This window comes from Poecilia latipinna, unplaced genomic scaffold (genome assembly GCF_001443285.1).
Source record: "Poecilia latipinna isolate Pla-1442-1.1 unplaced genomic scaffold, P_latipinna-1.0 Scaffold293, whole genome shotgun sequence".
NCBI lineage: Eukaryota > Metazoa > Chordata > Actinopteri > Cyprinodontiformes > Poeciliidae > Poecilia > Poecilia latipinna.
The window spans coordinates 290,850-301,832 of record NW_015112909.1 but is presented as its reverse complement, the minus strand read 5'-3'; the positions used below and the strand labels follow the sequence as shown (position 1 = coordinate 301,832).

The window sequence follows — 10,983 nt, the reverse complement described above, 5'->3', positions numbered from 1 at the left end:
GGATAGGAGGAATAAATAACGGAGGATAGGAGGAATAAATAACGGAGGATAGGAGGAATAAATAACGGAGGGCGCTGATTCTGACCCGGTTTGTTGCGTTGATGTTTTTTCTGGCAGCCGGTCAGTTTGAGCTGCACTCACTGATGGGTTCATGAGAAAGCGACACTCTGGCTCTGAGAGCGAAAACTTCTGACGTGAAGACGGGAGGAATGATGGAGAGGAAACATGGAGGATGAGTTTAACTTAAAAATTTGCTTCTGTAATTCACACAACAACTTAAAGTGCATTCACTCGGTTCAATTAGGGACCAAAATTTGTCACCAGCAGCTGCTGTGGTTCTTTTTCACACTGCATTGTGTTAAACCAACCAAACCCTTTGAGCAACCTGATCCCCTCTTCGCCTGTGGGGGCGCTGCACCAAGAACCACTAAAGGAAACGACACTAAAACCTCTGAAGAAGACACTCAGCGCAACTTCCTTTTTCACAAAATGTAAACAAAAGTGGAATAGCGTTAGATTTTTGTGGTTGTAGGATTTCTCTTATGTTTTTCAGTAAAATCCATGAGTCATTTCTCCTGCTAGCGCTGGACTAGCTTGTTTGTTTTGGTTGTATTTACCCAGAATTAGCCCAGCGCTAATGGGAGAAACGTTTCAGTAAAGGCAAGAGAAATCTTACAGCCACTAAAATCTGATGCTGCTCCATTTTTGTTTACATTTTGTAAAGAAGGAAGTAGTGTTCAGTGTCTTCTTTGGAGGTTTTCGTGTTGTTTCCTTTTGTGGTTCTTGGTGCAGCGCCCCCACAGGCGAGGAGGGGAACAGGTTTCTTTGACAGTAAGAGAGCCGCAGCAGCAGAACATGTAACAAATGTCTACTCGATTATCAGGTGGGAAAACATTCTTAGATCCAGCAGGACAAAAGAAAAGTAAGGCACGGTGTGTTATTTGGAGAACAAGCAACACATTGCTTAACAACATGAATATGAAACCATTGAAATTCATTTCAAATTTTCAGAAAAGCAAACTGGCTGAATGACTTTCATCCTAAATCTTCCTCAAAAGCCATTTAGTGTTTGATAAATGTGGCAAGGTTTAAAAGTTAACTCTTCTGCATAGCTGAAGATTTACTGTGAAATTGAACCACAAAACAACGCGAGTTCAGCCAAAGTTCCCACTCAAGTGAAGGCTTGATGCAGCTTTTCTGCAGAGATGAAACCTGATATCTGAAAATAAAAGCACAACACAGCAGCAGGCCATGAAAACTAACGGGGGATCAGAAGATTACAACAGAAATGACATGAACTGAAAATCACATCCAGCCAGACTGAAGCCACGACCAACATCTCTGCTGCTCTGTCCCTGCTCCCTCAGATTCAGTGTTGAGAAAAATACTTTATTTAATAATCAATTATTAATTGATGTAAACAGACTGAAAAAAAAATACAATTTGCTGAAAAAAAAAACATTATCAAAGCAGCAATAAAGCCAAAACTGTCCAAAAAATATATACATTTTGCAATTAGAACAAAAACCCTCTGTCTGCAAATACAATAGAACCGTAATATTTATGTCCACTAAATAAAAAGACACAAACACATTTTTTTCTCAGTGTCTGAAGTTAAAGCTGGACAAAATTTTCTTGTTTTAGTTTAGATAAAATCACCAAAACTATTTCTATTTGGCAGAAAACTTGTCGAGTTGGTCAGTAGCTATGCTATTATGACAAAGTACTAGGGCCAAAATAATAAGTTAAAATAAAAAAAATAAAAATAAAATTGTGAAAATAAAGTCATTGGATTACCAGACGGCTGCAGCCTCAGGCTGTCTTGTGTTGTTTGTCTTTTTGTTTGTTCTTTGGATGCCAACAAAAACAAATATGCTTCTGTTTGATGTCAGTAGAGGCTGATTGTGGCTCTAAAGTCATAATATTATGACTTTCTCATACATAATTTCTCGTAATACAATTTTTTTTTATTATATTTTCAGTTTTTTAGCTTGGCCCTAATTCCATTTCAGGTAAAAAAAAAAAAACTTTCTTATTTCAAGAAGGAATTGAATATTTGTTTATTTGCACCTTATAATATATTTCTACCATTGTATAAAAAAGAGTTAAATAAAACATCTTGCAGAATGTGGTGATTTTTTTTCTTTTTTGTGTCCAATTAATCGTCAGAATAATTGATAACTAAAACAATCCTTAGTAGTCTGTAGCAGGTAGGATACTGACTGCTGTAAGCTAACCTATCCGTTTACTCAGCATAACTTTGAATTGAGGCATTAAACAGATTAAACATCAGTGATATAATAATAACAACACGAATCACATGAAAGCAAAGGAAACTCACCGTACAGGAAGGCGAACCAGTTATTCCCAACTGTCAGCGCTGGTCCAGAACGCCGAATGGAGTCATATCTGACGCTGCTTTCTGTGTGTGTGTGTGTGTGTGTGTGTGTGTGTGTGTGTGTGTGTGTGTGTGTGTGTGTGTGTGTGTGTGTGTGTGTGGGGATGGGTTTGGCAGCCGCCTGTTCAGTCCTGATAGCGCTCGGTCTTGCAGAAGCTCTGCTGGGTTTTAGAACAATGTGGAAACTGTTTCTTCTTCTTCTCCTCATTTGTTGTGTGAGAAACGTTTATTTTTCCAGCTCTGCCTCTCAGCTGTCTCTCCACTCCCTTTTCTGGGTTTCTCTCCTCCTCTTTCGGCCCTTCCCACACTTCTCCCTCTGTCATCCATAGATATTTTATATTTCTTTTTATTTTAACATCCTCTGTAAGTGAATGTTTCTCAAACTGTCATTTATTCATGCAGCTACATTTCTTTTTTTCTCTTTCTGACATTTAAACTGCTGTTTTGTTTGTCTCTTTTTTAAGTTCTCCCATTTTTAGGGTTTTTTTATAGAAAGGTCTCCCACTCTTCCCTTCCTCCACTCTTTTCTTCCCCTTCCCCCCGGCTCCGCTTGGTGAGTATCATGTTTGGCTTTAAACTACAGAACTTGGCTCCGACTCAGACCTCATACATCAGTGATCTGATTGATGGCCACGCTTTTCTCCAAATAAATATTGCACCCTGGAAGGAGGGTCACCACCTCCGTGTGTTTGGAAATAACCTAAAACATGTTTAGTTCCTGACTGGGAGGCGTTTGAGTCCAATTATTAAGAACAAAGGAGTTTAATGTTTGTTGGGCATCTAATTATTTGTGTTTTATGCATTGCTTTAATTGCAGTCATGTTTGTGGTTCACACGGCCATTTTGAAGAAATGCGCAGCCCATGAGAATAAAGAGAAAAATGTGGAGTTGTTAAAAGCCACCACATCCAGCCCCGTTTCTCTCTTCTGGCTCTGAGAAAACCAGACTTTCAGTCTCTGAAACTTGCAGTTAAATTAAAGCCGTCCTGACAGCCTCATTCAGGATGTCTTCAGTCCTGATAGTCCAGTAGGTTTGGTTGGATTGGAGGCCAAATTTTCAGCTGTACTGAGTCAAACCAACCAAACCCTTTGAAAAACCTGTTTCCCTCCTCACCTGTGGGGGCGCTGCACCAAGAACCACTGAAGGAGAATACACAAAAACCTCTGAAGAAGACGTTGAGCACAACTTCCTTTGTGAAATGCAAACAAAAATGAAGTGGTGTTAAATTTTAGTGGTTGGCAGATTTCTCAAGCCATTTCTCCCTCTAGCATTAACCTACTGTGTTTGTTTTAGTTGTATTTACCCAGAATGCCCTGCTCTGTAGTCCACTTCCTGCTTTTGAGACGATATCTGGTCCACTTGGTTCACATATACATTCAACGTCACCAGAGTTCACATGGATTTTCTAAGCTGAGCTCCAGCACGTTTGGTCAGCTGGTTTTAACACTGTATGCGTTTTACAATGGCTGCTGGAAAAGACAAGTGTTTTGTTGTTAAATTACCATCCTGAAACCACTTAGTGGGTCCTTGTTTGTTGTGCTGGAGACTCCACTTCTGCTTTTCAAAGACACACGGTTGTTTGATTACAGTTAGGAATTCCTTTATGCAATAAATGTAATTAACATGTTTTGTAACCCATAAATCTACCCTAACCTGTTCAAGAAAGTACTGTTGGTCACCTTTAGTGTCTGAATGCTGTGAAAATGTGAAATAAAATTCATGGTTTATAAACACAAACCTGGCCAGTAAAGCTGAATCTGAGAAAGCAGCCATTTCTCTATTACAACTCTCCGTGACACACCTTTTAGTTTTCACAGGAGATGTTTGTGTTGCGACTGCACGCCTTTAAAACGCCTCTGTGATTTAAACACGTTTCATTCATCTCAACATTAAATCTGCTTACAATGTTACCATGTTTAATAAAAAGAAGTGTCACCCAGTGTGTAACTGAAAACAGACACACATAAATATAGATATACAAATCTGCCTGGTCAGTAAGACGCTGACACACACACCCACACCCACACACACACACACACACACACACACACACACAGACTCGGTATTCACACATGCTGCATCAGCTGGCCCGTTCACAGCCTCACCAACACATGTGAGGCACAGATAAGAGCGAAGAGACGCCGGCATCCTGTTTATGCTGCTCCACTCCCTCTGCACACGCAGCAGCTGATGATCGGATATACGGGCGTGTTTCTGCTGCACGTCTGCTGCGACCAGAATGAAGGGTAAAGCTGCAGTATTATGTGTTTTCAGGCACATAGTGCCAGGTAACTGTGTTGTTCAGTTGTTATAAAAATGCTCTATATCAAATATGACAAAAGAAATTTTACTTTGTAATTCAACGCCTTGAAATTGTGTCTCTATTCCTCCTCTTTGCTCCGCCTTCAGGAAGTCATCCCAACATGGCTCCTCTATTAACCCTTTAATGTTTTTACTAGCGCTGCTCTGAGAAGCAGCTCCTATAATGAGCTCAGCAGACACACCAGGTGTTTGCTAATTGCTGCTGGCTAGTCTGAAGGAGCTGAGTGGGGAGGAGCTACACCTTGAAGGCGGAGCTAGGTTCAACCAGGTGTTTTACACAGCTGAATGGTTGCCATGGAGACAGAGTAGTTAAGGATTTCTCAAACATGCATGAAAGAGTCAAAGCAACACTCTGGGTTTGTTTCTGATGAGGGAAAAAGTCACAACATGACGGAAAGATAAAAAACAGTCGGCTTTAGATTATTCTGCCCCTTTAAGGTTTTCCACTTGTCAGAAAGAAAGTTTGGGTAAACAACTGGAACTGGTTGTATTCATAAATAAAGTTTTTTCTCAATAAAGCAACTTTTTACTCTTAATTTTGAGACATTTTTTATGGTAAACTTGCATCTTTATCTCATATCCTGTCTTAAGAAAATTGTTCAACAACTTTTGCTAAAAAACCACAACCAAAAAGTTAAATTTAAAACAATATTAATCAGATGACTCATTAAATCAGAGACAAACAGACTTGAACTATGCTTCGACTTGGTTTTGTTTTTAGAGCAACTTTACTCATATTATTAATGCACCGTTGGTCCTTCATGGAAATAAAAATCTTATTTTCCCCAAAACATATTCATAATTTCTCTATTTATTTTTCACCTCATAAGTCTAAAATCGATGCTTAAGTCAAATTAACTTTAGAAAGAAAAAACACAGGCTACAAATTTGGTTAAAGCAATAAAAACCTTTAATGATATAAAAATGAATTTTTATTGCCATTTTTGATGTAGATATGTTTTTTGTGCTGCAGAAACAGAAACGTATTTTCTACCTCTGTAGCATGATGCCCTCTGCTGTTAGCTACTGAGTGACACATTTTTACCATCAGACCAAACTTTGTTTTTCATGAAAAAGCAGGAAAATGTTTTTCTGTTTAGATCAGAAATCAGTCAGATTCTCCAAGAGGCTTTCTGAAATGATGCATCAGTTGTAAATGTCATTAGATCTGCATGTTTTATTTTTAGATTTTGTTCACATAATCACTTTGTCTTCATGTCAGTGGTTCCCAACACGGGGGCCCCGGCCCTTTAAAAGGAGCACGAAGAAGCTGAGGGAGGATCCAAGGTTTCAGAGGCAAAGAGAGAAAACTACAAACAAAAGTCCAGGTGAAATTTACTTTATTTGTCTTTTATTATTAATTATTTAAGTTAAACAAGTTTGCATAAAAATAGGTGAGTCTCAGAATTTTGACTTTAATCTCAGAATCCTAATTCTGTGCCAATCTATGTCAAAATCCAAATGAATAATCAAACATTATTAGGTGTCAACTATGTTGCCAGTGTTTGAAAATAATTGTCTCTTCCTTGTGGTAGGATTTGTAATCCTTCATGTTATCCACATTTAGAGATTAATCTCAGAAATGTTCTGTTAAAAAATTGGACTATTAAAAATTCCTTTCTCAAATGTATTTGTTGATTTGAGCTTTAAGACTAGATTTTCCTCATGTAACAAACAATTTAAATATTCTGATTTTGAGATTAAAGTCAGAACTTCTTCATGGCACTAATATTCCTCCGTAAACTGAGGCAGTATGCTTTAGGAGTCCTGACTTACTGATGTTACCTACAGTTTAGTTATTAAAGAAATCATCAGATTTTCATCAAATATTTGCAGCTTTTGAGATAATTTGCCATCCTGATAGTTTTCTCTTTCTGCTGCTGCTAACAGTAAACATGTCAATAAAACTGAATAGGTGCTCATTTAGCCAGCTGATGGTTTTGATTACATGTTGTAAAAGACAGAGTATTTAACGGGTTACCCATGAATCCTTCTATTTCACCACAGGCTTGTGAAAATTTTAATATTTCAGGGTGGAAATTCTGTCGTTTCGGGATTCAAACATTGTTTGTAAATAGAAATAAATCCCCAAACCTCAGAAAATTATTCTGAAACTTTTCAAAGCAACAATTTGTAGCTCAGGATTTCTCTGAGAAATAGCTAATATTATTATTACTCGTTTGTACTTAGAAAGCAAACATTACAGACTATCAGAGAGAGGTATTGATTGACAAATAACCAGTTAGAGAACAATTGGTTCTCTAACTGTTCTCAAAAAGAAAATTAAAAAATTTAAATGGATACAAAGACAAAACATTTCAGCATATTCCTCTGAAATGCATCTGTCTTTCTCTCTCTGCTGTTGTTTTGAGCACGTTTCAATCCCCCTCCACAGCAGCGCCATGGCGACATGCCCAAGACTCGGCGCATCAGCATCCGTTGCCGTGGCAACAGCCATGGACCAGGCCAAGGTTCCCCGAGAGCAGCTGCAGCAGCGGAGCAGCATCTGTCTGCACGGATTCAGACAGGAGCGACGAAACATGGCCGCCTTCACTGCCAACCGCTTGTTAAAGAAACACGAGGAAAACTCGTTGCATGTCATTATTTTACATTCGCACCGTAAACAGCAGCGATGCAGCTTCGCGTCCTCCCTGTGGAATCTGTTGTCCTGAAAAACTAAACCCAGAGTTTCATCGCTGCTGGTTTTCACCATTTAAAGTCAACTAAACATGTCAAATTGACTAAATGAGCTTCATTTCTTCGGGGTAAATAAAGACATTTACAGGGGAAGGACACTGAAATAGTTAAAAGTTAATATATAGAATAATAAAAGCAGGGCTGCATCTATTATTTTAGCTATCGATTAATCAATTATTCTGATGATTAATCAATTATTCTGACGATTAATTGGTTAAAATGCCCCCATCCTGCAGATTTTTCATACAATGTTAGAAATACATTAAAATATGCAAATAAAGGAATAGTTCAGTTTCTTTTTTAAATAATAAAACATTTAATTGCCTGAGACCCGACAATGGCATTCCTTTAGTGAACGCTTGACATGAACTTGTGAAAAACTTTCCTGGCTGATCTGGCATCAGCACATTGTTCAGATAATCTAGTGACTATTTTTGTATTAAGTGGTTTATAATTGGGTAGAAAAAGTTTTTTTTTTTCCAGAATTTAAACCACGTGAAATTAAAACTTACCCAAAACTCACACGCTCTGAATATGTTGTTTTTTTTTTTCACCAAATGGCTTTTTGAGGTTGTATTCTCCAGTTAATGACTGATCGATTACTAATTTAGTTGACTGTTTTAATAAGCGATTAATCACGATTAATATTATTAGTCCTTTCAGCTCTTTTATGTCCCTCTGAACTCTAAACGGACGAATAAATAAAACCATCCAGATAACCGCTGTGAGCTTAAATATTTTATCAATCAAATCAAAGTTGTATTTATCTGTTTACCGGCAAATTACATCAACCAAGCTCTGCAGTTTTTCACGATTTTTGGATGATAGAAATTAGCGCAAAATTTTCATATCCTCAGATTTTTTCTCACTATGCCCAGCTGTGAGTTTGTTTTTGCAAATTTTACACAATTATCAAAATCGCTGGGTTCAAGTGATGCTAACTCTGACCTGCAGGTGGCAGTATTTTTTAATTGCACCACTCTGCTGCCTCAGCAAGTTTCAAGTCAAAAAATTTCAAACTCAGAAATTTAAAAGATTTTTGAATGTTTTGCTGACAAATCTTTTGACTTTTCAAACTCAAAAATGTCATTTTTTTAGATTAATCTTTATTTCAGAATTATCTCACAAATTTTGGCCTTGTCAAACTCAGAAATTTAATTTAAATTTTTTAGAAAACTTAATTTGCTTGTTTCTATCTAGAATGAGTTTAATATTCTGTTGTTTATATGAGCGCAAAGATTACAAAATGCTTGCAAATATTTCTAAATTAGCAAAACAAATTCAGACATTTTTATCACAAAAACTCATCAAAACAAATATAAAATCCTGGAGGGACTTATCAGTGTGAAAATATGTTCAATATAATTTAATTTTAAGAAGTACTGATCAAACTGCAGAGACCGTTATTTACTAAAATTTTAACAGTTTGTTGTGTTTTATCACAAGCAGCGCTTTGAGAACATTTATGCTTTTGATGCGGCCCAAATTGAAAAGGAGTTTGCCGCTCCTGCTGCAGAGTAAAAATAAAGTAGGCCACCAGGTTGATGCTCAAAGCTGCAGCAGCCAACTAAAAATACTGCAAACATTTTTAGCATGTGAACATGAGAGCTCATCTTTACAGGTTTAGCATGTTAGCTAAAGCTGTAGCAGAAACAGAAACTTTATCGACCCCATTGCTGGGATCCCTCCATGTTTTTCTAGTAAGTTATCTTATTTTGATAAGGAACAAATCATAACCGTTATTTTCCCCCTGAAATATGACTGGTTATACCTGGAAATTAACAAAAGTTCAACTTTTGGAGATGAAGATGTGTTTTTGCAAGATTTTATGAAAAGGTTTAAGAATAACATGCTCCAGTTTGCATTTTGTGCAAGTTTTGCATACAAATTACACATGTACACATTTTAATGATCACCTAAAATATTTGAAAATAAATTTTGCTTTTTGTTAGTTTAGTAATCTGGTGTAATAAATCTCAAAGATCTTGTTCAGCCAAAGTTTTTCCAAGTAGTTTGTGACTTTGAAGGAGGAACTTAAATGCAAATTTCTGATCCAAAATAATTTTTGGACTGAACAAAAGGATTAAATCTGGAAAAAAACAGAAGAAAAATCAACATTTACATGAGATGTTGTATGTTTAAAGTAACAAGTCAAGTCAAAACACGATGCGCTTGAACATATAGAGGATTCCTTCAAATGACATCTGTAGTTTTTTTATTTTTCTCCTTTAATTTCATCATCAGAAACAGCAGAAATGTCAATGTTATACTCCTTATGCAAGTCATGAAGGACCTCATGATCCAAAGACGTTTCAACTTTTAGTTTCTGTTTTCTTTCTGTCTCAATCAGTTCTTGATTGTTTTCTTACATATCCTGTTTGTTCGGTTTTTTTCACTAGATGCGTTTCCATTCACCACATAGTTGCACAATTTGACATTTCCAACATAAATTTCCTGAATGGAATCACCTCAATTTAGAAAAAACTCTTGTTTTTTTAATATATTTTAGCAATGGAAACATCTTTTTTTCAGAGCAAAATATGTTGTTTCTTAAAGAGGAATTATTTTCTATTTTGGAGGGACATAGCAAGAATCAAGAAACTATGTTATAAAAATGCTTTAAATATCAAATATGGCTTAAAAGAAATATAACTTTGTAATTTAACTCCTTGAAGTTGGGCCTTGGACTCTTTAAAAACTCCTGTTCTTACAGGAACACTGCCTTAAGGAAGTCATCACAACATGGCTCCTCTATTAACCCTCTAACATTTTTACCAGCATTTCACTGAAAAGTGGACAGTATAATTAGATTCAAAGATCCACCAGGTGTTTGCTAATTGCTGCTGGTTAGTCTGAAGGAGCTGAGTGGGGAAGGAGCTGTGCCTTGAAGGTGTGTCCACATCCACCGAGGCGTTTTGCACAGCTGAATTGTTGCCATGGAGATTAAAGGATTTCTCAAACATGCATGAAACAATCAAGGCAACACTCCAGGTTTGTTTTAGATGACGTTATAACATGATGGAAAGATAAAAAAAAGTTGATTTCACGCCATGCTGCCCCTTTAAAAACGTTTAAGCCCATTTCATGTTTTCAAACATGTTCATTTTAAAGGGGAAGTAATAAGCAAAATTCACTTTTGCACCTCTTTGTACTTACATTTGGGTTTCCACTGCATCTAAAAACAACCCAAGCACTTAAAAAACATCGTCAACATTGTCAATATGTTAATGTTTTTTGCTGTCTGAAAATGAGCTGTTTCAAAGACCTAGGAACCCCAGCTAAGCCCTGCCCGTTACCAAGCAACCATAGCAGAGTTCCGCCCGCTACCTAGCAACCCCAGTAGAATTCCGCTCATCACCTAGCAACCCCAGCAGAGTCGGGGGGGAAAATAACTGGTGATTTAGCTTAAAGTCAGATAGATTTGGATGATTTGTCTTTTCATTAATAAAAGCATTTTCAGCATTTTTTCCTCTGATATTAAAATTTTAAACGCGGTCTTTCGCCAAAAAATAAAAAAGCCCAGAAAAAGTTGTTATGGTGGGGAAACAATTTTTCACAGTTTAAAC

General features: G+C 36.9%; 1 protein-coding gene and 1 long non-coding RNA gene across 10 annotated transcripts in view; one reads left to right on the top strand and one right to left on the bottom strand.

The window, feature by feature from the left end:
* Positions 1-2,625, bottom strand: part of ripor3 (RIPOR family member 3) — a 40,362-nt gene extending 37,737 nt beyond the window's left edge. For 5 of the 7 annotated variants that reach the window (XM_015034272.1, XM_015034276.1, XM_015034271.1 and 2 more), the window contains exon 1: positions 2,342-2,625. The gene's annotated coding sequence lies outside the window, so the exon portion shown is untranslated. Of the gene's footprint in view, positions 1-85; positions 190-2,341 lie in introns of all 7 variants that reach the window. The other 2 variants (XM_015034274.1, XM_015034277.1) reach the window with 1 other exon arrangement.
* The window catches only part of LOC106948536 (uncharacterized), a 23,640-nt gene extending 16,178 nt beyond the window's left edge, over positions 1-7,462 (top strand). The window contains exons 1-3 of one of the 3 annotated variants that reach the window (XR_001425200.1): positions 3,559-4,644; positions 5,943-6,048; positions 7,116-7,462. This is a non-coding gene — a long non-coding RNA (uncharacterized LOC106948536). Of the gene's footprint in view, positions 1-3,558; positions 4,645-5,907; positions 6,049-7,115 lie in introns of those variants that run through there. The other 2 variants (XR_001425199.1, XR_001425198.1) reach the window with 2 other exon arrangements.
* The last annotated feature ends 3,521 nt before the right edge of the window (positions 7,463-10,983 follow it).